This window comes from Myotis nattereri, assembly GCF_964212035.1.
Source record: "Myotis nattereri genome assembly, chromosome: 2".
NCBI lineage: Eukaryota > Metazoa > Chordata > Mammalia > Chiroptera > Vespertilionidae > Myotis > Myotis nattereri.
The window spans coordinates 182,497,306-182,523,887 of NC_138076.1; the positions used below are offsets into that span (position 1 = coordinate 182,497,306).

The 26,582-nt window shown below is 40.1% G+C and overlaps 1 protein-coding gene across 1 annotated transcript in view; it reads left to right on the forward strand.

The window, feature by feature from the left end:
* SOX5 (SRY-box transcription factor 5) overlaps positions 1–26,582 on the forward strand; it is a 966,957-nt gene that overhangs the window by 335,805 nt on the left and 604,570 nt on the right. The window lies entirely within an intron of this gene.

Consider the following 26,582-nt stretch of genomic DNA (forward strand, 5'->3'; position numbering starts at 1 on the left):
TATTCTCTAAGTTAGAATTGACTTCAGTCTCTGAGTAGTGGCAGGGAGGACTCACTGCTGATTGTCATCATCTTTCAGGTGAGGTGTGGACATGAAGTCCTGACCATTGATAGTCATTAAAGACTCCTCAGAACCTTTGTAGCAAGAGGGATTTAACCATAGTGTCCTGGTCAGTTTCCAAATCGGGTAATTACATTCTGCCTTCGAGGGTCCTCCTGCAGCTTCTCTTTTGTTTATTTGTTTGTTTGGGTGTTCTTGTTGTCATTGCTTTGCTGTATGGAAGCTGTAGGTTTTTTTGGATGCATCTCTCCTTGGGTTTATGCCATTATGTGTTTTTAATTATCATTAGGCTATACTAGAAGAGAACTGAAGAGTTTTGTTAGATGCATATTATTTTAGTCTGAATTAAAAATTTGCGTTTTATACTTTACACTCTGTAATTTTTATTTTATTTTTAAAATATATTTTTATTAATTTTAGAGAGGAATGGAGAGGGAGACAGAAATAGAAGCATCAATGATGAGAGATAATCATTGATTGACTGCCTCCTGCATGCCTCACACTGGGGATGGATCCCACAACCCAGGCATATGCCCTGATCAGAAACCAAACCATGACCTCCTGGTTCATAAGTCAACACTCAACCATGGAGCCACACCAGTTGGGTTGTTATTTTTTTAAAGAGACACACAGAAAGGAACAAATTAGTAGAAATAATGGCAGGAGGAGCCGAGATATGGTGGCAGACATGGGCTGCTATTTGAGATATTGTTACAAGTGCCCCTTTACCATGGAGGAAGATACGGCAAGACAGAGAAGATGAATGACAATGGATTTGGGGGAGGATTACAAGTTGCAATGTGATCTCACTTAGAATTAAAAACTGATTAAGTTTCATTTGAGCCCATGAATGACATTTCCATATTATATGTAAATCTTTTTTATCCCATTGTTAAGCATGTTAAATTTGGATTTATAAGGCAGAAGGATATATATTTGATCTTAAGAGCAATATTTTGATATGTCATAATTTTGCTGGCCATGTTTTGCATTAGATATTTCATTCATGATTATATTTTACTAGAGGCCTAGTGTACAAAATTCGTGTGTGGGAGGGGCACCCTCTTGCAATCCAGGACCCCTCAAGGGATGTCCAATTGCAGGATCAGGCCTAAACTGGCAGTTAGACATCCTTCTCGCAATCAGGGACCACTGGCTCCTAACCACGCGCCTGCCTGCCTGCCAGCCTGATTGCCCCTAACCCCTCTGCCTGCCTGCCTAATTGCCCCTAACCACCTCTGCCTCGGCCCCCACCACCACGGCTTCATCCGGAAGGACATCTGGAATGATGTCCGGAAGATCGTTTGGCTGTCTAGTCTAATTAGCATATTATGCTTTTATTATAATCTACAAAAATATAATATTCTATCAAATTAACATTTGTTGGATGCCAACCATATTAAAAGATCTGCATTTGATGTATTACTCTTGAAGATACTTTATTTGGTCCAAAAAGAAAAACAACCTCTACCATATATTTATCCTATTATATTTATACTGGATTGAAATTGATTTTTTTTTTAGTTTTGCTGTTATTTTATTTATTCAACAAGAAATATGGCAAAACAAAATTCAAAATAATTTAGACCCAACCCAAGCATAAATTTCACCAATTAATTTGAAAACCTACCCTGCCAACAGCATTATATAGTAGGAGAAGCATAAGCCCATGTGTCAAAAGAGCTGGGTTTTTTATTTTTAATGCTGGCTCTCACAAACTCTGTAATTTCCAAATGGAATGTTGCTTAGCTTCTCTGACCTAGTTACTTTATTGCAAATAGGAATGATTCTAATATTTTTTGCCTTCCAAAATGGTAGAAAATAATTTCCCTTTAAAAAATAATCTCTAAGCTACAATATAGTGTTTTTCTCACTAATACTTTATTGTTTATCACATTGGTTTTACAGATAATTCTCATTTAGAAATTACTCTTCATAAGTTTCCTGGAATTTTAACTTGAGACTAAACCTGTTGTGGTTTCTATATAATGGAACTTTTCTCTTCTTAAGGTCACAGCCTCTGAAATGTTTTCTCCCAAGACTCTATGGTTTTTCACTTCTCTAATTCATCTTTTTACCAATCTAGAACACATAGGATAAAAAAGAAAAGTCTTTAATCTTTCTCTGTCATGCCAAGTTAATCTGAAAATATCTGTACCTGACTAAATCAGGGCTCGGTTACTACAGAAGGCTGAAAACTGAATTTTCGAGAAGATGGCCAATAAGGAGTAGGCTGTTGGAGTAGATCTTAGCACTATGAGGAAGCTCATACATACCAAGCATCAGATTATCTGATAGCAGGAGATTATTTTGTAAAACAGGTGCTGAATGTCTAGCTGTGGGAAGTAGGGAGTATTCCAGGGAATAACGGTGGAATGCCTTGACTGCAAACCCATCAACAGATAGCAAGAAGCAGATACACTGACACATGGGCCTGGAGCAACAGGGAAAGTGGGCAGAAGTAGCAGAAACTAAAATTTCACCCAAGATTAGAAACCTGATGACAAGGCCTGCGGTAAAAAATATGGAAACTAAGTATGGACTTAGTAAGTGAGCAAACACAAAATTTAAGTGACTGAAACTGCTGAAAAGCAGGATCCTGGCTACTAGAACTATGAGGTCTGGTTTCAGGGGCTGAATAGTGAAATGACATATCAATATCACCTTCTTGGGCTTTCTTGCTCTGAGATCTTCTAATGGCCATCTCTTTTCCCAAATTCAAAGCAAGAGAAGGGAGAATTTATGTACATTCAGAGAACATGATCCTCATTATCTTTGCTCTTCCCTTCTCTTTTACGTCAATCAAAGGAAGGTTATTTTCTACCTTATTTGATTCTTTCCTCTCAACCATCATCAGCTTTCTCTACTTGGGGTTTCTGTAATCCAGGTAAAAACACTACACCAAAATTTATTGTTTTAAAACACATTTTAGCCCAATTTAACATATGAGATTGGGATTCATCTTAAATCAAAAGTGTGTCATAATTTAATTTCCTGAGTATTGTTCTTGCTGATACATAAAATATGGGGTTGCCCTCAAATAAATGGCATCTTGGATGAAATGCAAAGTGCATCTAACTAAGAATATATTGCTGCCAACAATAGTTTCATACCAATCTGAATTATAAAGCCCCAAGAATATTTACAATGTCACATGATGTCACTGACATGGACTGTCACCAGGGTTTGCTGGAGCCCCAGTAGTTTGTAAAAACCCCAAGTGCCTAAAACACATTTTCCCCAATTTGTCACCTTCTCATTATAGGGGAAAAGAGCAAGCAGAGTCTTCAAAAGAAGAGCCTCTATACAGATTTTTAAGAACTGTTTTGTGTCTTTATAGTAGGAATGCATTTATTGCATCACACATCTCCTTTCTCCAAATAGAATTTTTCTATCAGACTTTAGATAGTCCCTGCCTTCTCCATTTATATACATATATATATTCATGTGTCCAAAAGTGACATCCAGGTGTTTGGAAATGAACACAGGTTCTCCTTTCTTTAGTGGAGCCTTATCCCAGTCAGGAACCTCTTGGTTACATTCATGTGCTTTCACAATTCTTCTCAGTTTCCCAAAACTGAGGTTTAACTTTGAGTTTTCTGTATTGACTTCTTTGATCATAATATCCTCACAAAATTCTCATCTTTGTCTGTCTAAAAGGAGCACAGCTTTGTGACTGGGCCATTTGTATAACACAAGGAACATTTTTTTTTTCTAATTGACTATCTGAAAGGAAATAGATACTTGCAGGGAGTTTACATCATTGCTTAAATTTCTTTTGAATTGCCATATCTTGTGTCCTGTCATAAATAATTCTTCTCCTATTATAAGAACTACAAAATATATCTCATTGGTAGGTCTACTATTTGGAATGTTTCCCAATATTAGACCTTAATATTTGGGCAATGTCTTGATTTCATGATTTTATCAAGCATACAATGCATAAAGTTTTTCACATGAAGGTTTCATAGGAAGAAAATGGTATATAAGGCCAATGAGAAAGAAAGCACAACATAAATTTTATTTGAAAAATGATATGAAAAGATTGTGGGTAAGAGCTATAATCTAGAGACTAGATTCCATTTAGGGAGAATTAGATATTAGGATGAGACCTTATAGGTGAGAAATGAGAACACTCTTACTTACTTGGGGTCCTTGATTGGAAATTATCCACTCATACATTTACACAATGGAATATTATGCAGCTGTAAAAAAGAAAGAACTCTTACCATTTGAAACAGCATGGATGGACCTGGAAAGTATTATGCTAAACAAAATAAGCCAGTCAGAGAAAGATAAAATAAACTGATGAAAATAGATTCAGAGACATGGAAGCATGGGACAGACTGATGAATTTCAGAGAGAAGGCAAAGGTGGGGGATGGGGAAAGAGTAATTAACTGGGGAACTTATATGCATATATGCTTAGCCCATGGACACAGACAATGGGGTGGTAAAGGCGTGGGAGGAGTGGGTATGCAATGGAGGTGGTCAATGGGAAAGCAAACAAATAAACAAACAGAGGACATCTGTAATACTTTCAAGAATAAAGATAAATTTTTAAAAGAAATTATCCATTCATTTAGCACCATGTTCATAGTTGATGAAGTGTTAGAAATATTTGAAATCACCTGTCAATAGTCCCCAAGAAAGAATAATGTATCCTGAATATCTCTGATTGCATGGATGTGAGAAGGAGCTCTCTTATAAAACCAGAATTTCACGTAGTTTCAAATTTACAAATTTAAAAGACTAATAAGAGGGTTTTGCTTTCTTTGCAGTGTGGATGGATCTTTGGCTTTTAGGCCTTTGAAGTATTAGAAAACAGGCAGGCTCCTGCTTGTTATGCTTTCGTGGTACACTTCACCAGTTAGAAGTCCCAGGAAGAGAGTTTGGATGCTGAATGTCTGCATCATCATGGGAGTTCAAGTTCTAACAGTCATCCCAAAGCCTTAACTATTGAAGACATTTCCAGTAATTGCTAATGAGTGAGTGGAAGCTTTGAGACACATTGGGGAAAAGTTATCATAGCAAAAATGAGGTATAATATGGTACTTGACTTGGGGTAGGCATTCAGTTTAGGATTTCTATCCTTGTAGGTAATGTTTTCTGGTGGAATATCTCAAACAATATCATTGAAACTAAAGCAATATCATTTTCAAAATATCATTTTTGGAAATCGCTTTTCTATAACTACACATATAAGAGAATATGTAAGCCTTTGTCACTTCTTACTAGTACTTGCAGCATTTTGTTAAACTCTTAGCTGGTTTTTCCACCTTCAGGCTCTTCCTATGATAGTCTGTTGTACAAACTACACATGATTAGTCTTTCTAAATCACAGCTCTGGTCCTGTTACTCTGGTGCTCATGGTAATGGTTCCCTAAATGACCAGCTGAATGACATATAACCTTATTAGCCTGGTGATATTCAAGACCCTATGTGCTTGGGCCCTGTCTTTGATGCTGTTACCATTAGCCTAGTCAACTGTCTTTCTTTTTATAAAATCTTCACACATTGTTTTGGAAATAATAGCTTTTTTTTCATTTTTAAGTATTAAAAAAATATTTGTTAGTTGACCCCTGTTGTTTCTCCATGCAGCCTATCCTATATTATAAAAGGGTAATATGCAAATTGACCCTAACAGCAGAATGACTAGGAATGACTGGTCACTATGACAAACACTGACCACCAGTGGGCAGACGCTCAATGCAGGAGCTGTCCCTGGTGGTCAGTGCACTCCACAGGGGCAGCTCTGCTCAGTCACAAGCCAGGCTGATGGCTGCCAGTATAGCGGTGGTGTTGGGAGCCTCTCCCACCTCCTCAGCAGTGCTAAGGATGTCCGACTACAGCTTAGGCGTGCTCCCCGCTGGCAAGTGGACATCCCCCAAGGGCTCCCGGGCTGCCAGAGGGATGTCTGACTGCCAGCTTAGGCCCAATCCCCTGGGGAGTGGGCCTAAGCCAGCAGGTGGTCATCCCCTGAGGGGTCCCAGACTGTGAGAGGGCACAGGCCGGGCTGAGGGACCCCCCAAGTACACAAATTTATGTGCACCAGGCCTCTAGTATATAATAGATGCATTTGCTATTATAAAGAATGAAAATACATTAGATAAATTAACAAAGATTCTGCATAAATATCTCAAATTACTGATTATCAGTGAGCTCTTGGTCACTTATGAATTTTCCCAAACTGCTCTTCATGTTACCTAACTCAAGCATTTGCCTTATTCATTTAAATTCTAACTTAGGAAGTACACAGATAGAAATGAAGTATTCAAATCACTTGAAAAGAGAAGAGAGTCATTCAGCTTTTATTCTCTCCTGGCTTTTGATCATAACGATAATTCTCTCTGAGCAATCCAATAAAAATTCCCATTGAGTTGCAGTGGTGTTTCCTTTGAACTCTAATTTATAGCCTACTATAGGTAGATTAACAATCCATTAAAATCTATAGGAACAGCAGAGGTTACATATTCCTTTTGCTGTAGTAAAGATTTTCTAAAAGATTTTATATTAAAATTCTGTTACTACGTAGTGATATTAATAGACCATTTTACAGTTAAACATGGCTTGTCCTTAAGGCATGGAAGACTGCACAGGAGTAGCTTCCCATACTCCATGAGATTGCATTTTGGACAGATGATTGAGACACAGTTAATTTTTTTTAATGTCAGAAAGACAATGCTAGACTCCATTAACAAACAGCAGGTTAAGTGGAAATGAGGAGGATAGTTGGCAAAGAACATGCTAGGAAGGGGTGATAATAGATTCAGATAAATTAGTTGTCCTGTAAATAGCAAGAAAAATGAAGCTAAAGAAAAGGTGAGAGGTCAAGGATAGAGATATAAATTAAAACTATTAGATTGATTAATCTCACCAAACAATCACAATGCCCAATTTTGTAAAAACACTCAGATAAAGTACAGGTAGATAAAAATGTGTTTGTCTGTGTCTTATCTTTTCAAATTGATGCTTTCCTTAGAATATGAGGCTATATTCTCTTTGCTATAAGTTAACACACTCAGAGCATCTTACTGTCTTTGCAGATATTTAAGAATTCAATTTAATATTAGATGTCACATTTGTAGCTCAGAAAGCAGCAAGACTTCAATGGGTTGGAATGCTGTATTTCCTTGTTTTCCCAGGTGATTTGCCATCACCAGGTCTTAGATCAATCAATTGCATTAAGAAAATATGATACTATTAAATATTTCCTCTAGAGTTGTCTTTGTACTGGATGTGATACCCAAACTCTTCTTGACTACTCAAAGTAAAAGTTCTAACTATAGTATACTTGGATGGAATGGATTGATTTTTTAAAAAAAATTAAGACAGAGTTTATTCCTATTCAAAACTGATTTCGTCTTTAAAATGTCCAGGGACCCAAGGATATGTGAATTTAATATTATGTTATAGTCAGGTTGAGGCTGTTGGTTCCACATCGCTAAACCTGAAGATCATGGACAATTCTACAACTTATATGAAAGCTGATGTCTAGTTTGCTCCATACAAGTACATCAATCCAGTGATGAAGAAATATGCAGTGCTGGTAACAGTCACTGTCTTCACAAGAGAGAAAGGTGTATATGATCAGACAACAAAGCCATTAAAACAATGTCAAGTAACAATACTATTATTGCAGAATAGAACAAATTGGTCATGTCCCTGTGTTTTTTTCCTATCTCATTGGTGTGGCCTCTTCCTGGTAATATTTAGCTCAATGTAGAATCTTCCTCCTCCTTCCTGCTCCCCTCCTCCTCCTCTTCCTCCTCCTTTTCCTCCTCTGTCTTCCATTTCTTCTCCTTCCCCTTCAGTTCTTCCATCTCCTTCTTCTGCTTTTTCCTCCTAATGGTCCTATATAATTGTTTCAAAGTTTTGATGATTCTACTTCCCAGAACTTCTGTTGGTATTTCCCCCTACTTTTATTTATTTTTTTTAATTTTTATGATGTTTTCTTTTCTACAAAAGCATTCCAGGTTTATTGGAGAAATGCTAGGGGGATCGAATAAGCAAAATAATAAGAAGTATTTAAAATAAAACTATAATTCTTCTCCTCATAGAAGATGACTAGTAAGGTTTTTGGTAAAGAGTCTTTAATTTTAAAAATTAACTTTGTATAATAGTTAAAAATAAATTTATGTTAACAATATATTTATGTTTTTATACAAACTGATACATACTATAATGCCATTAGTGCCTACTTTTTAATTTAATGATATGAAAATACTTTCTTTTTGTCTCATTTTAATCACTGTATATTTTATATTTCACTATATGACTATGCCAGAATTAATGCATCAAATTATTTTGGATCAATTAGTTTTGGTTTCCCTTGTTTTGGGGTCAATTAATTCTGCTTTCTCTTTCCTACTTTTTATTCCTATTGCCATTCTTGGAGTAAAAATGCTCATCATACCTTGCTTGGTCCATTTTAACGTTAGTTTAAATGATTGCTTGTATTCAGTGAACTATCCAGTCCTTACAGAATAAGTAAAACAACCAAATAAATAAATAAGCAACTCATAAGATTATGGTTTGAACAAAGGCTTTGATGACTTTCAATTTTATTCAGAAAAAAGTTCACATTTGTTAGAAGTTATATAGATTCTTCTCTAATTTAATCATGACTTACCTCTTTTATTTAACCTACATTCACCTCATACTATCTGTGAATCCCTAAATACTTTGCTACTTCAATGTCTTTGCTCATATTCTTTCTTTTCTCCAATAACACCTTTTACTTTTGTTTCTATTTTGTATTATCCCAATCATTCTTTATTTCTATTATTAATATTTTTTCATCCTCACCCAAAGATATTTTTCCATTAAGTGAGGGAGACAGATCTATTGGTTGCCTCCTCATGCCTCCAACCAGCACCAGAGATTGAGCCTGCAACTGAGATAGATGCCTATGGGAATCAAGCCCACAATGCATCAGCCCACTGGCTGGTGCTGTAACCATTGAGCAAAACAGGCTAGGGCAGGGGTCGGCAAACTCATTAGTCAACAGAGCCAAATATCAACTGTACAACGATTGAAATTTCTTTTTTTTTTAAAGAAATTTCTTTTGAGAGCCAAATTTTTTAAACTTAAACTATATAGGTAGGTACATTGTTATTAACTGAATTAGGGTACTCCTAAGGCTTAGAAGAGCCACACTCAAGGGGCCAAAGAGCCCCATGTGGCTTGCGAGCTCCAGTTTGCCAACCACGGGGCTAGGGCATACTCATACTTTAAAGGTAAGCTCAAATTCACCTCCCTCCTCTGTGCCTCTATCGCATTTTGCTGTTGCCTCTACTGGGTAATCTAGTGGGAGGACATGATATAAAATATATATATATATATCTTATCAGTTCCATCATTCATTCATTCAACTAATATTATTAAGTACATCCTATGTGCCAGTCCTTGTATGGAACTCTGGAATACAACAACAAGTAAATAATATTAATACTTACTATGGAATGTCTATATGCCAGGCATATATTCCAAATGCTTTACATGTGTGAATTCAACCCTCACAACAAGTTCTCTATTCCTAACCCCGTTTTATGAATGAGGAAATTCTGGTAACAACCAGTTAAAAACTAGTGAAGGTCACAAAGCTAATAAGTAGCAAAACAGGGATTCAAACCTAGGTGGTCTGCTTCTGGAATCTGTTCTTATAGTCAACTAGAGGCCTGGTGCACGAATTTGTGCATGCAGGAGAAGGCGTGGGAGGAGGGGCTGTGGGAGGTTGACCATAGGCCCCAAGGAGGAAGCTGGCCCTAGACCCCTCTGCGAAAGGGGCTGCGTCCACCCATTTCCCGTCCAGCCCGGGCCTAAAGGCCCTGTGGAGGTTGGGAGAGGAGGCAATGGTCGCTGGGTTGGGCTCGGAAGGAATGGATGCCAACACTGGCGATGGTGCCCCACCAACATGTGGTTCCCCGCACCCCCCTCTCCGCCTTCCCTTGCCACCATGCCACCACTATGATGGGCACGTGGCCCCTGGGAAGGCAGAGAACAGGAGTGTGACAAACCCTTGTGTCGAAGGCTGACTTTCAATAGATTGCAGCTAGGGAGCTGCTCTGCTACTTAGGAAACCCTGACCAGAAGCAAGTCTCTATTAGTGGATTAGCACCAGGGGCTTATGGGGGCCAGCCGGCCAAGGAGAGGAGCTGCAGGAGGTTGGCTGTGGGAGTGCACTGACCACCAGGGGGAAGCTCCTGTGTTGAGTGTCTGCCCCTTGGTGGTCAGTGCGTGTCATAACAACTAGTCGACTTGTCGTTCTGGTCTTTCATGTCCACTGGTCGTAATAGTCGCTTAGGCTTTTATATATATAGATAAGCTTGATTGCCTCCTAAACAAAGAAGATTAGACACAGGCTCTGCCTTTCTGGCACTTCCATGTGAGTGCAGGAGACATACATCATATAAATAACAAACATACAAATGTAAAATTACTGGAGGCCCAGTGCATAAAATTTGTGCACTCGGGGGGAGGATCCCTTAGCCCAGCCTGTGCCTTCTTGCAGTCCTGGACCCCCCGGGCATGTCCGCCTGCCAGCTTAGGCCCAATCCCCGGGGCCTAAACCGGCAGTCAGACATCCCTCTTGCAGTCTGAGACCATTTGCTCTTTACTGCCTGCTTGCAGAGGAGGCGGGAGAGGCTCCCACCACCACCACTGCACTCTCCAGCCATAGGCCTGGCTTCGGGATGAGCGGCGCTCCCACAGGGGAGTGCACTGACCACCGAGGGCAGCTCCTGCATTGAACATCTGCCCCCTGGTGGTCAGTGTGTGTCTTAGCGACTGGTCGTTCTGTGGTTTGGTTGATTTGCATATTAGGGTTTTATGATATAGGATGGTGTGGTAAAAATAATATATTTTACATACTTATGAGAGTTATATTTCTTTCTTCCTCACAATGTGCCATTTTAGCCTAGGTTTGAAGGAAAAGAAGGAATGGATTAGGTAAGATATGTATGAAAGTAAAGAGGGAAATATGGAACAGGTGCAGAAAACAGTATGTGCACAAGAACTATTGACACCCACATTTTACAGGTGAGAAAATAGAGGCATAGAAGTTAAATCTTTTGGCAACTTCACATAGTTAGAAAGTGGTGGAGTTGGGATTCAAACCCTTGCTTTTTGGCTTCAGAATCTGTGTTCAATCCATGTTGACTCAGGAATGATCACTTCTTAGGTGTTATAGAAAAACAAAAAAAATCAAACCAGTGAAACAGTGTGCACTTTCAGTAAGAACTATTTGGAAATTTTGGATTTTTTTTCTAATATTCATATATTTAGGACTTCACATTAGGTTGCTGTAAGACTAAAATATATCATACACTCTATATGTAAGACTAGAGGCCCAGAGCACGAATTTGTGCACCAGTGGGGGGTCCCCCGGGCTGAAACTGGCTCTTTGACATCCCTTGAGGGGTCATAGATTGCGAGAGGGCACAGGCCAGGCCGAGGGACTCCACCAGTGCACGATCGGGGCCGAGGAGAGATGTGGGAGGTTGGCCAGCTGGGGAGGGACTTTGTGAGGGCTCTAAGGTGTGTCTGGCCCATCTTGCTCAGTCCCAATCAGCCAGACCCCTACCGGTCAAAGCGTCTGCCCCCTGGTGGTCAGTGCACATCATAGCGACTGGTCACCATCTGCCCCGTGGTGATCAGTGCACATTATAGCGACTGCTTGACCCATCGACTGTCTGCCCCCTGGTGTCAGTGCATGTCATAGCGAGTGGTTGAGTGGCCTTAGCATATCATTAGCATATTACACTTTGGTTGAACAGCCGACTGGCTGACCAAACACTTAGCATATTAGGCTTTTATTCTATAGGAGGCTTGCTAGGTATCTACTGTCTAGTGAGAACATAGATGAGGAAACTCTGACTCAGATAGATTACATGCCGGGACAGCTTAGTTCTGTTCCGTATGGTGCACTGGCAACATAATGGCAAACACAAAATAAACGTAGCTGTGGGGAAACACAGGGAGACCTTTGCAGTCATTCCTTGAGTGCAAGAGAACACATGCATACTGTTTTCAATATGTTTTTAAAATTGTGGCAATATCAGCTGTTTGTGAAATGGAAAGAAAATTAGGATTCAAAATAGTTCTCCAGTAGAGTAGTATACAATTTTATTGGGACATTAAAAAATAGCCTAAGTATGGCCCCAAGTGAATACATAATCTCCTAGGAAATGAATAGCAATAGCAAATATTTTTATGATGTTCTTGTATGTTGATGCCAGAATATAGTTCTTAGCTTCTTTGTGTGAGAAATCTCACAACTGATACAAACTATAATCCTGGTAAATGTGGCAATATCTACACAAGAATTAACCATTTAGAATTCTGGAGTGTTTTTTTTTCTTATATTTAGGACTTTTCCAATGAAATACATACACACACACACATTCTATCAGTAAGATGTGTTGGAGAAAGTTTAACTTTCACAGGAAGTACACTGTAGGTGGAAAGAAAAAAAAATCTCAATAACATATTTTTCTTTGTGGCTTCATCAACAACAACAAAATCCTAATTTGGACAACTAATATGCTTAAGTATTCTCTGAAAAGAGCTATAATATATTCAAACTGTTTAGTTGCTCCCACAAATCATTTTTCTTTACAGCTTTGATCTTGAAATATGTGGACTGATGTCTGATTTATACTCTTGGTCCTTTTGTAGATAGTTAAGTGTTCTTGCTTAATGTTATTAAATAAGCCCAAAGCTGCAAATGGGCCTCCATGACTCAAGGCATTTGATAAAGACCTTTCCTTTTACATTATATACTTGTCCTTTTGGTTAATTTTGATGTGGCCCACTAATGGCTCTTTGTCCTTCAGGAAAGTATACACTATCATTTTCACTTGCATCTCCTGAAATCTCTTTATCTTGATTTATAAAAACTATCATCTCTAAAAATTTAGATGACAATAGTCAAAAAAGGTTATTTGACTGAAAAATCTATCCTGCTTTATAACCTATGAATTGTCTCCTAATTTAATTCTACATAGAAGATATTTCACAGAAAACAAATCTGGTACCACAAAAAAAAAAAAAAATCAAAAGTTGGATTTATTTACATAGTACAAACATGGCACTGAAAACTAAGAAGGTTGTAAACATACCCATTTGAAAACTCTAGATTAAATTCTAAGAAGGCATATATAGAAGGCTATTTTTGAATTATGATTATTCATTTAATTTTTCTTACCCACTGAACTTTCAGCTGTCTAAGGGTAAGATTTTATACATTTTTTGGCTCCAGATCCTAGAACAGTATTCAGTACATTTTAAAAGAAGAACAATAATAGTAATAATATCTAATGTGTTTTTATTGTTTGCTATGTGCCAGGCACTAATCTAGGTTCTTCTCATATGTTATGCCATTCAGTTGTCACAAAGGCTCTACCAGGCAGGCTATATTATGTCCCTCATTTACATAAGAGGAAATTGAAGGAGTTTAAGTATGTTGTTTTATGACCACACTAGAGGCCCGATGCACGAAATTCATGCAAGAATAGGCCTTCCTCCCCCTGGCTGACAGCACCAACTTCCTTTTGGCACCCAAGACCGGGCTTCCCTCGCAGCCCCGGCTTCGTCTAGAACAGCAGTTCTCAACTTGTGGGTCATGACCCTTTTGGAGGTCTAACGACCCTTTCACAGGGGTCGCCTAAAACCATCCTGCATATCAGATATTTACATTATGATTCATAACAGTAGCAATGAAAATAATTTTATGGTTGGGTCACAACATGAGGAACTGTATTTAAAGGGCCAGAAGGTTGAGAACCACTGGTATAGAAGGACCTCCAGTCTAATTAGCATATTATGCTTTTATTATTATAGACTAGAGGCCCGGTGCACAAAATTTGTGCACTGGGGGAGTTGTTCCTCAGCCCAGCCTGCACCCTCTCCAATCTGGGACCCCTCAGGGGATGTCTGACTGCTGGTTTAGGCCCGAACCGGCAGGCGGACATCCCTCTCACAATCCGGGACCGCTGGATCCTAACTGCTTGTCTGCCTGCCTGCCTGATTGCCCCTAACTGCTTCTGCCTGCCAGACTGATCACCCCCTAACTGCTCCCCTGCCAGCCTGATTAACACCTAACTGCTCCCCTGCTGGCCTGATTGTCCCCAACTGCCCTCCCCTGCAGGCCATTTTTGTTCTTATTGGTCAGTTTCTATGCCAGTAAGCCTCAAAAGCTCCGCCTTCTAGGCAGCCATTGGCTCCTTACAGTTGACCCACTTTTGGTTCTGATTGGTCGGTTTCTATGCCAGTCAGCATCTCTGGGCCTATCAACGGGACCTGATCAGAAAGGCGGGGCTGATCAGCAGCCCAGGTGGAGGCCTGGAGATAAATGGAGGCATGGCTGCTGACCAGGCCCAGAGCTAAAGAGAGAGGCAAGTGCTGATTAACAGCTGCCACATTGGCTACAGATCAGACCCTGCTTCTCTCTTTAGGCCTCTATCTGAGCCTGATTTGCAGCCCACTCAGAGTCAGTGCTGGGTCATCCTGCCTGCAGCCATAGCGGTCAGCGCTGGGTCGCCATGGCAACCCAGCACTTTTGGTTGGTCCAGCCTCCTGGTTGTGGATGTGATGGACCCAAGGTTTTTATATATTAGGGTAATAAGTTGAGATGTATATACTAAAACAATATAAATAGGTAAAAAGGACAGAATCTTTGTTATTACTATATTTATTAGCTAGCTATATTTTACTACTCAGTCATTAAATTAGATGTGTTCATTTTGTCATCGTTATCTGAATGAACACTGAGACAGGATTGGTTGACAGATCATGGAGCAACTGGAAAATATAATAAACCTATAAGAGCAGAGAAGAGAGTGGAGCTATAATTAACTCTAATTAATTTTTTTAGACCCAATCCAGTATCCTATATAGTAAAGAGCTAATAAGCTAATTAGACTGGAAGGCGGAAAGGCCTTCCAGAACTACCTTCCAGAATGACCAGTGGGTGGGGGGCAGGGCTGCAGGGCCATGAGGCAGCCGGGGCCAAGAGGCAGCCAGGCTGTGAGGGCCAAGGCAGCCGGGGCTGGGAAGGCCTACTCTTGCATGAATTTCGTGCATTGGGCCTCTAGTATATAATAACATGAGAGAATATCTCACTTTATTTAAACGCAAACCTAGGCACTATCTAATTTGCACTTCAATGGAATCAACCCAAATAGGGGAATCAGGTCATAGCATGCTTAAGATGGATATAGTATTCTTGAAAAACTCCAGTAATTCCTCAGTAAGGTGCAATATAGCAAATTTTTCCTACAGCATGGAAACATTCTGCTACCTCTTCAGGTGAGAGGCAGGGGAATTAGACAGCTTATACTGACAGCCATGTACCAGGAAAAATACTTCTCTATAAACACTGAATCAGCCCAATGGTGATATGCTCACAGATGAGAGACACAGGAGATCTCAGACCTAGAGAATGGCAGATTCGCCTCTCCCAATCCATGCTTACTCTGGCCATGAATGAGCTGAGCAGAATGGTGGTGGAATCATATCACTTATGTTACTACTTAGACTTTTCCCTATTTCTGCTAGATGAAAATAGTTGCAATTCTCATAAGAAAATGTATGATGTGACATTGAAGTGTACTGTGTAATCAGGCAGGAATTTTATGATTTGTAATACAAACAAGGCTTTTAACTTCTTTGCAGTTTGAATTAATGTTCCACAAAATTTTGAACACCAAAAGAATGTTGACGGAGAGGACAGATTAGATTGGCACAGTAATGCCAGCTATGGAAGAGCCTCAGTGCATGTCCCAGTACTATCAAGTAATGGCAAAATTCCGCACTGGTTCAAATGGGCATTGAAAGATCCATACAGTCTCTGCAGGTCCTTAGACTTAGATTTAGAAACTTATTTGCAGTGGCTCTTCTAGGAGGGATTGCATTCCTGGAACTAATTTGTGTTAACTAAATTTACAAGAAATCAATACCCAGTTGACCCTTGAACAACATGGCTTTTAACTGCTCAGGTCCATTTATGCACAGATTTCTTTCAATGTGTACATACAGCACTGTAAATGTATTTTATCTTCCTATGACCTTCTTAAAGCTTTCTCTATAGGTAACTTTATTGTAAGAATAGAGTATGTAAAAAATATAACTTAGAAAATATGTGTTAATTGACTGTTTATGTTATTGTAAGCCTTCCAGGCAGGTTTTTGTGGAGTCAAAGTGACATGTGTGTTTTCTATAGCCTGGGGGTTTGGCACCCCTAACCCTTGTGTTGTTCAAGGGTCAATGGCATACAGTTACCCTAAGACATTTAATTACCAGCGTATCTAGAAATCTCATCACTAGAGAAGTTTTCTTGGGCTACTTGTCGATATATTTCTGAAGATTGTTTTATCAACACTGAGAGAGGACAGAGGGAGCGAGATGGTTTTAACTGAAGTCAGTAGGCTCTGAGGCCTCCTATTCCGTCTTCTCTCCTAGAAGATGTAACTCCTTTACTCACTGAATAGACCAGAATACTTAGCCAGCTGTCGAAGTAACTTATCGGAGCACCTTTTCCATGGAAATTTTTTAAAAAATAAGCTTTCCTTGTGGCTCCTTTGCTTGTGGGTTTTCTAGATACTATTCAGTTAGGTAAAGAAAGCTGTATAATGTTAAATGCTTATTTAACTCACAGTTCAAATAACTTCCATTAGTTATATTTTAGCTTTCTTGATAACATCTGAGAGATAAGATTTAAGAATCACTCTGATATCATATGTTGACAAACTATTTTATCAGTCATTTTTTTTTTCTGGTGGTAAAGCTTGTTCTTTTTTTTATTAAATTTTATTTCAGAAGGTTATATGCTCTGAGGTTGTCCTCAAATTCTGTTCTTCTTTGGAGCCCGTCAAAGACAGGACTGGTGGGGCGAGCATGGGCTTGGAAGTGAGGCAGATCCACATGAAAGCACTAGCTGAGAGCTCTTAGGAATAGCACTTGATCTCATAGTTTGTCCATCTGTAAAATAGGAATAATTAAACCTGTTTTATAGGGTTGCATGAAGTACAATAACTGTTACATAGTAGGTCCTAAAACTTAGTTTTCAATTCTATATTAAAAAGTTCCTTTAAGTATATTTTTATTGATTTCAGGGAGGAAAGGAAAGGGAGAGAGAGAGAAATATCAATGATGACAGAGAATCATTGATCGGCTGCCTCCTGCACACCCCACACTGGGGATCAAGCCCACAGCCTGGCCATGAGCCCTGGCCGGGAATAGAACCATGACCTCTTGGTTCTTAGGTGGACACTCAACCACTGAGCAATGCCAGCTGGGCATTAACAGGTTCTTAGAAGAAAACAAGATGAAATAAAATACATAGATATTTTTAATGAGGTTTAGTTTTTATTTTATTTAAAAAATATCAAGCTCTTGTTTGGGAACTCAGGTGATCATACTTTCCAAGTTGAAAACTGACCTAAGTCATGATCTGAAGATGATACTGAATATTTGAAACTGAGACCTCCATAAATAAACTTTGTCACTGTGGCTCTGAACCATTTGGACACCTAATTCATGATATTGAGTGATTACTGTGGATTTTCAAGATAGCATTCATTGTTCTATTGCTGTTGTCTGGACTGCCCTAGAGTTCGGTGGTAACTACACACCACTTATAAAATTAAACTGCTATGTTCATCCTTGAAACAAATGACAGAGCTACTTATGACAGGTTTTAATCTAATGTGCTGGAAAGGATCCCAATTGGGGCACACAAATTAATAGTTCTTAGTCAATTTTAACAGAGTGTCTTTTGAATAGGAAGGATTCAGTGACTGGTTTAAGAAGAATTCAGTGACTCCATAGAGTGTTATTGATTTTATTGTTCCAAGAGAATAATGAAAATAAATATATTATTTTGCCTCAGGTTAAAATTGTACATTATTATATGAACAATGTCTGAAATCCCCCTAAATATACTTAAGGGTGTGGGAGGTGAGCATAATCATACCCTTAATATAGAAACAGCCATTAAATATGGAAATAGCATGACTATAAATCCAAAATTTTGAATATATGGAAGAGAACATTCTGGAGACAAAACTTGGGCTCAGTTTCTAAATTATTCTGATATTCATTGTCTCCATGATCTATTTAGGCAATAATCATAAATTATCCCAGTGAATTTGACAAAACATCATATTTGCATTTTTCTAGTGTCCTTATGAATTTTCTGAATATATCCTGTCAGTGAGACACAACGATGCAATGATTAGCAGAGGTCTTTGGAATCAGATTGCCTGTATTTGAAGTCAGGCTCCATTAGCAGGTATGGGATCTTAACTAAGTTGCTTCACCTCTAGATAGCCTCACGTTCTTCAGCTAAAAAATGGGCTAATAATAGCACCTTCCTAATAATGTTAGTGAGAAGAATAAATGGTATAAACTCTTAGCCCACAGAAAGACCCAAGGGATGTGAGTTTTTATTGTTGCTTACTTTGGTCTAAGATGCACTTTAAACACAATCCAGGTTTTGAAAAAGAAATGTTCTCTGATTATTTCATTCAGTCACCAACTCTAAACCAAATTGATGAAAACAAAGCTTTGCTGGGCTGCTCTGAATGTGGTGGGAAGTACTGTAAATTATTACCTCCTAAAGTAACAGTTTGGTCTGTTAGTTGACAAGTACTGTAATCATCAGAAATTAGCGGTTTGTCTATTGCCTGAAGCTGCAAATCCAAGTACCAGGGAAATGTCACCTTGCAGAATGTTAGGAGTTGAAAATATGAGAAACCTAGGATATTTAAGTTCAGTGTTACCCTGGACTTCTGCTTCTCTAATCTATAGGTGGCCCCATGCAGTATATGTAATAACATGAGGGGACAGGATGAGACCTTTCACTGCCTTGATGATCATGAATTTAGAAGAGGACTTTCTTTATTTAAACACAAATCCTCTGTATCAGCTGTCTGCCATAGACTCACGGGCACTAGCTCTTCCATCCCTTGGTGGGAAACATGCTCATTTCAGTGGGCTCCTTAAAGCACAGAAGGCTGTGGGTGGCACTGATACCTTGCCAATGATTTAGCTCAAGATGAACTACTATATGTTTAAATAATATTTAAGCATACTATTAGTAATTTTTCTTCATCCATCTTTAAAGATTTAACCATGTATGTTTTCTACAATTCATTCCCCCTGCTTTTTTGCTTTTTTTTTTTTTTTTACCCCATTTTTTGTCTGTCTGAGGAGTCTCTTTGAGATTACTTTTTTTCTTCAAAATGCAGGCCCATTTACTTAGAGCTAGGTTAACATTATAAATGATCAGCAAAACACATTAAACTAAATCAGCAAACATAAGCAGTATATGTTATGTCACATTACAACTTTCAACTCCAACTGTAGTCCCTTGTTAATTCCTCATTATAGGCTATCCTCTCCCTAAAGAAGACAGGCTCTTGGCACACTTTACCTATCAAAAATGCTCCCTCTCCTTTAATTTAAAGATTTTACTTTATCTTTCTGAAAAAAAAACAACACAACTCATACTTATTTATTTAATTAGTCAATACTTATTTACAAATATCAATTGTGCTGGGGGGAGAAGGGTAATGAGTTTGGAAGAGAATCAGCAAGCTTTATGATTGAGGGGTCATTGCCTAGGACAGATTGTTCAAGATGAAAACCCAGAGAGCCCTAGTACAAGGTCTGTGACATTAGGGGAGCTTTCTCTAATGAAAGCCTTTTTTTGTATAGTTGGCAGAAAATTTCTAATTTATTCGATATTTCTTATTGTCATATTATGATCTAAGGTAATTGGTCCCTCTCATGTTGGCTCCATGGACCTTGTGTCATCTCATAGTGCCACTATGGATGAAAAGAGGGACCTAGAAATATATGCACATATGTACATCCTATATAATAAAAGCCTAATATGCAAATTGACCAAACAGCAGAACAACTGGTCACTATGATGCACACTGACCACCAGGGGGGCAGATGCTCAATGCAGGAGCTTCCCCCAGCCCGCAGGCCCCAGGCCAGCCAAGGTGGGTGCCAGCGGGGGCCTCCCGATTGCCCTGCAAGTTGCCCCGCAGATCAACCCTGATCGCCAGCCAGGCCTAGGGACCCTACCTGTGCAGGAATTTCATGCACCGGGCCTCTAGTATAGTCTATAAATGCAAAAGACTGTGTACCTTCGCCTCCAATGAGCATGCACTGTGCTTGCAGTACAGGAAACTAGCAGTCAGTCTACCCACCATATGGAAACAGAGCTTCTCAGAGCAGAGTACTGCTTCCAAAGAAGTGCTTCAACTCAAATCTTTACCTTTTTGGTATGTCCTAGCTTTATTTTGGTTTGAGGTTGTTTTACCCCTTTGTGGGTTTCCGTACGTAGATATCATCCAATCACGCAAGCTTAACTGAAAATACTACTTGGAAAACCGCTGGTAAAGTGTTCCTATTATATGAAAGTTGCTAGAGAACTGAACAAAGTGATGCCAAGGAGATGAAAAGGAGGGATATTTAATTGTCATGAAAAGCATGCAGTATGATTCTAAATATAATCAGGGACAGGTGAGGATATTCACATCCTCCCTTTAGTGTTAGGACAACTGTGGACTATGATTTGGGACTTTAGGTAGGGTCTGCCAAGGAATGCTTCGGATTCCAGAAGTAGCTGTTAGTTCCTGCACAAGTCCTTCCAGAAGAATGACCAGTCAAGGCTGGGTACAGTGCATTCCCTTAGCATTTCTGTGCGTTTCTTTTTGCTTATCTGTAAACATTCATCAGTTGCTTGGTGATTCTTTTCTCCATTGAGTTGTCTTCTTTTAAGGCAGAAAACTTATTTTTTTCTTGATTTTGTTTTGTGTGTCCCCCCCCCCCACACACACACACACTGTTGTCTGGAATAGTAATTTGGTATGGTCCTAATGAGGATCCCTTAGGCTCCTCCTAACTCCCTAAGTGATGATAATATCTGCTAGAATCAACACAGTCAGAAAACAAAGTAGCGAATTGTAGTCCTTGAAGAATGGTTTTCAAAAATTTGGTGAATCTAAAATTCATCTAAGAAGCCTGTCCAAAGTCAGGCTTTTGAGTCCCATTTCCCACGTTCTGATTTGATAGGTCTTTGTGGTTCCTGAGAATCTATATTTTTTCATACTTCATTAGTGAAACATTGCTTATAGATCAGTCATTTCTGGTATAAATGAGGAATATATTCCTGATACCTTCTTATTCTTAACTATGACTGAACAGTAAAATTTACAGGGGATGCTTAGAAAAATGCCTGGACCTCATACTCAGAAATTCTGATTTGTTATGTTTGGTTTAAAGCCCAAGAATTTATATTAAAATACCACCACTCCTTCTCCCCTCTCCCCCTTTCCCAACAAAATGCCACAGGTGACTTTTTTCTGTGCAGCCAAGATTGATAACCACTGCCTTAGCCCTTAACCTCCCCATGTCCTGATTTGAATACTCCTCAATGATTACCAGGTAGAAAGCTGGAAAAGGTTGCTTTCCTTGTGAATACCTAATACAGGGCAGGAAAGGCCAGAAGATCAGCTGCCCCTCATTTATACATTGATTAAGTCTCAAGATATGACAAGCTAGACTTAATGGTTAGGGGAGAAGTAAAGGAGCCCAGCAGATAGCGGGAAAATAGAGACCTCTTAGTCTGTTCCCTGAGTGTCACATCCATCTGCTGAGCTGAGTGATTAAAGCAGAGGCTCTAAACTGCGCAGGGAGCCAGGCCCTGATTTGTTCAGGGTCAGGAGCAATGGCTCGAAACCATCTTGTTTGCAGATACTCCTTTCATGTTATTAGGCTGTCACTTGACAGACTTTGCAAGATTTATGGCTCAAAATTCAAGTGTCCACATGTGTGTGAGAGGCTGGGATGGTGTGACGGGTTAGATGAGGTGAAAAGAGAGGAAAGACAGCCTCTGAGTAGAGTATTACTGAGAATACCACTCCGATCTTTGGGATTCAACCTTACAATCTCTCTCTCTCTCTCTCTCTCTCTCTCTCTCTCTCTCTCTCTCTCTCTCTCTCTCTCTCTCTCTCTCTCCCCCTCTCTCTCTTTTGGTTTTGTTTTGTTTTTTTTGTTTTTCTTTTTCACTCTCATCCCAGTCAACTTCATTTTTAGATTCTGGAGTTTCTGCTATAGGAAATTAAATAGAAAGGGAGACTTCAAAGGGAAGCACCTACTTTTTAAGAAAAGATTCCTAGGGTGTTTTTAATCAAATGCTATTGAGGGTGTAACAAATAAAGATTTAGGATCCCTATGCCCACCAATTGGTGGCATTTCTCGTTCTCTTGAGGAAACTATTCTTTCACGGCAAACTATGCTTTCACGGCATATTTTATTGGACCTGTTTGCTCTTTCTGACTTATTAGAATGGAAATTTCCGATATTTAAAACCTCATATTCTCTCCCCAGCAGGGACAGCAGCCTCCTGCATATTTCTGCTGTTCCCTCAGCTAGTTGCCTCTTTGCTCCTAAGAGGAGACCTGCTGCTCATTTCAGTGAACTACCCTCCTACTGGCTTTCTGCCTTCAGTTCCTCCATTCCAACCGGAGACTTTCTAAAGGGATTGTTACCATGTTACTTGCCTGCTTGAAGTCCTTCTGCGACTCTCCAGGGCGTATTAAATCCAAACCAAGAGCAGCATAAAGGGCACGTTTGGTACCTAGAATGTGTTTCTCTTTTCGACCTCCAAGCCTGTTAACACACACACACACACACACCAGAGTTCTCCAGTGAATAATTGTCATTCCTAGAAAGGCCACACTCTCATATTCTGTTTATCCACATTCTCTTCTTTTTGCTTAGATTTATCTTCCTCCCAAAAGACCTTATAAACTCCAACGCTAATGCTGAGATGCAACTTAAATACCGCTTTCTCTGTGGATATGGATGCTTTCCCCTTCAACCAGAGCGTGTCCAGGGGCTCTCCTTGACATGCTTCTGCAGTACACGGTGCACACTCCACCACCAAGCACACGATGCCAGCATCATGTCTCCTGGTTTGTGCCCTCAGAGGTGGTATTCGCAAGCTGGTTCTGTGTCTTACTTGATGATTATTTGCTCAGTATTTTATGAGACAATGGAGAGAAATTGTCTCATAAAATTCTGAGCAAATAATAATCAAATCTTTAAAAAATGTCTATTGGATGGTAAAATAAAATAAAAAAAAACAATAACTACAATCAGTACTAGGGTTTGCCCCCCAAAATATGTTGTTTTGGGAGGGGGCGTAGAAAAGGGTTACAGGTAAAATATATGGGAAACAAATGATCAGGTTTCAATTTCGCCCAGTTTGTAGGGCACCCTGATTTAACAGCCATACGTACGAAGGATCACTGGGTTCTGCAACCCCACGGGTCAGAGCAGAGCTGGAAATGGTGGTTTGGTAGGATAGCCACTCGCCAAGCTGCGTCTCCCGAACCCTGCATGAATCCGCACTGATGTTGTCGATGGAGTGTAGGTGCAGTGACTGGGCAGAGACTTCTCATTAGTGGCGCCTCAATGTGCTGTGTCCTCTGCATCCAGAGCATCACTTTGGCTAATAGATTAACTACGTGATTGAAAGCCAGATTCATCATTTTTTATGATTGGGCAGAGTATTTTGTGCATGTGTATTCCTAATGCACTGGATAATTTATGTATTAAAAATACCCATGCAGCCCAGCTGGTGTGGTTCAGTGGTTGAGTGTTGACCTATGAACTAGGAGGTCACACATATGCCCTGGTTGTGGGCTCGATCCCCAGTGTGGGGCATGCAGAAGGCAGCCGACCAATGATTCTCTCTCATCATTGATGTTTCTGTCCCCTTCCTCTCTGAAATCAAGAAAAATCTATTTTAAAAAATACTCATGCAGATATTTTGCCCTAACTGGTTTGGCTCAGTGGATAGAGCGTTGGCCTGCGGACTGAAAGGTTCCAGGTTCGATTCCAGTCAAGGGCATGTACCTTGGTCGCGGGCACATCCCCAGTAGAAAGTGTTCAGGAGGCAGCTGGTCAATGTTTCTCTCTCATCGATATTTCTAACTCTCTATCCCTCTCCCTTCCTCTCTGTAAAAAATAAATAAAATACATTAAAAAAATACTCATGCAGATATTTTGTTTAAATGCAAACTAAGTAGTATCAGTCTTCATTGGTTCTCAAGTTTTATTCAGGTGTGCACATGTGTGGGGCAGTGGGGTTTGCAGTGGGCAGAGAAATAACACAGAAAAACTCCACCAGACAGAGGTCCAAAGAGCACATTTTTTAATTAATTAATTAATTAATTAATTAATTAATTAATATGTCTCCTTTCCCTCGCTTGACCCCCCACCCACACCCCACCCCCAGCCATTCAAAGAGCACATTTTAAGTTTCCATGTCCTGTTGCTGAGAATATCTGAAGATAAAATAAGGGTTTCCTTACCTGGGAAAGCAGAGTGACTCCTGCCCTTTCTCTTGGCTTCTTCCCACCTGAGAATGTGTCTCACCTGTACTCACACTCACAGCGCCCGGCCTGTTGTGTGCTGTCTGCCCGGTGTCTCCTTTTATTGCTCTAATGAATGCAGAGATGTCACCTGCCACCTTGCGACCTCTTTGCCATGCAGCACAAGCTCCCTGTCCTCGCACTGCTGTGCCTGCTATTTCATGGGCTGCAAAGGAGAGCAGCGTGTGCTTATAGTGCTTCCCATGAATTTTGGGAAACAGCTCTTTTATTTCATTGTTGTCTTTTTTTCTTTGCCCAGGATGCTAACACAGCCCCTGAGAGAAATTGAGGGGTCAGGAAACAATCTTAAACCATATAACCTGCTGTACTTTAAAGTGCCACTCTCCTCTGAAAGGAACTCATTGTCCTTAGAATCAATTTATGAGCGTCTGTATTGTTTTCTCCCAGGATACCCTCTGTTTTTCGGGAAAATATACACCTTATGGGTACATTCTACCAACCCTCCGGATAGCTGGACATATATGAAACTGGGCAGCTTTGGGACTGTGGAGATGAGGATGACATAACATAGCATAGGTCAATCAGATCTATAGCTTGCTATATACTAGTATCTGGAGTGAAATTTATGTAGATGGAGGGCTAGAAAATGCCCAAAGTCCTTGAGGGGAATAATTTGCCCAAGGCCACAGTTATACTGTATCTGATTTGACATTGCAATCTAGGCCTAACTCAAGAGTTCTACACTTTTAATACTTCTCATTTCTTAAATATAACTTTCTAGCATAAGCTGGTATCAAACATACAGTAGGCATAACATAAATGTTGAATGCATAAATGAGTGCTGTATATTTATGTCAACATCACATGCATTGTGTGACAAGATGCTAATACTGCCAAAACCGGTTTGGCTCAGTGGATAGAGTGTCGGCCTGCAGACTGAAAGGTCCCAGGTTCGATTCCGGTCAAGGGCATGTACCTGGGTTGCAGGCATATCCCCAGTAGGAGATGTGCAGGAGGCAGCTGATTGATGTTTCTCTCTCATCGATGTTTCTAACTCTCTATCTCTCTCCCTTCCTCTCTGTAAAAAATCAATAAAATATATATATATATATATATATATAAAAGATGCTAATACTGTGGAAATACTGTGGAATAAAACTACTGTATTATATTTTTAAAATATCTCTTATTTAAAAACTACTTCTGAAGAACTCATTTAGAATATGAATGTTTTATGGTCTGCCTTAGAGTTGATGAAGAATCCTATCTAATAAGAGAGAAGCATGGTAATTAGCGTACATCCGCTACCCTTCCCATAGGCTAATCAGGGCGATATGCAAATTAATTGCCAGCCAAGATGGCGGCCGGCAGCCAGGCAGCTTGAAGCTAACATGAGGCTTGCTTGCTTCAGTGACAGAGGAAACCAACATTCCCCGCCTGCCTTGCCGGCCTCTGAGCTTGCAGTTTGAAACATTGTTACAAATATAGAAGCTAAACAAAATCCCAGAAACCTGCTTTCAGTCCCCCGGGATCTCAGAGCTGAAGTTGATACAGTGTTTTGATTATAGAACCCAAACAAACCAGATACCGGCTTTCAGCAGCAGAGGCCTCAGAGCTGGAGCCAGAGCTAACGCTGGCCCAGAATTAAAAAAAAAAAAATGAAAAAAAGGCGCAGTTGGGAGCTTCAGTCACCCACCAGCCTGAAAATAGCCCTCAGCCTCTCACCCAGACTGGCCAGGCACCCCAGTGGGGACCCCCACACTGAAGGGTGTGTGACCAGCTACAAACAGCCATCATCCCCTCACCCAGGCTGGCCAGGCACCCCAGTGGGAACCCCCACCCTGATCCAGGACACCCTTCAAGGCAAACCAGCCGGCCCCCATCCGTGCACCAGGCCTCTATTCTATATAGTAAAAGGGTAATATGCCTCCCAGCACCGGGATCAGTGGAGCCGTGAGGCCTCCCAGCACCGGGATCAGTGTGACAGGTGGCAGCGCCCAAACCCCCTGATCGCCCTGTGGCTCTGTGTGTGACAGGGGGCGGGGCCTCAACCTCCCTATCCACCCTGCTCTGTTCGTGACAGGGGAAGGCGCCCCAACCCCCT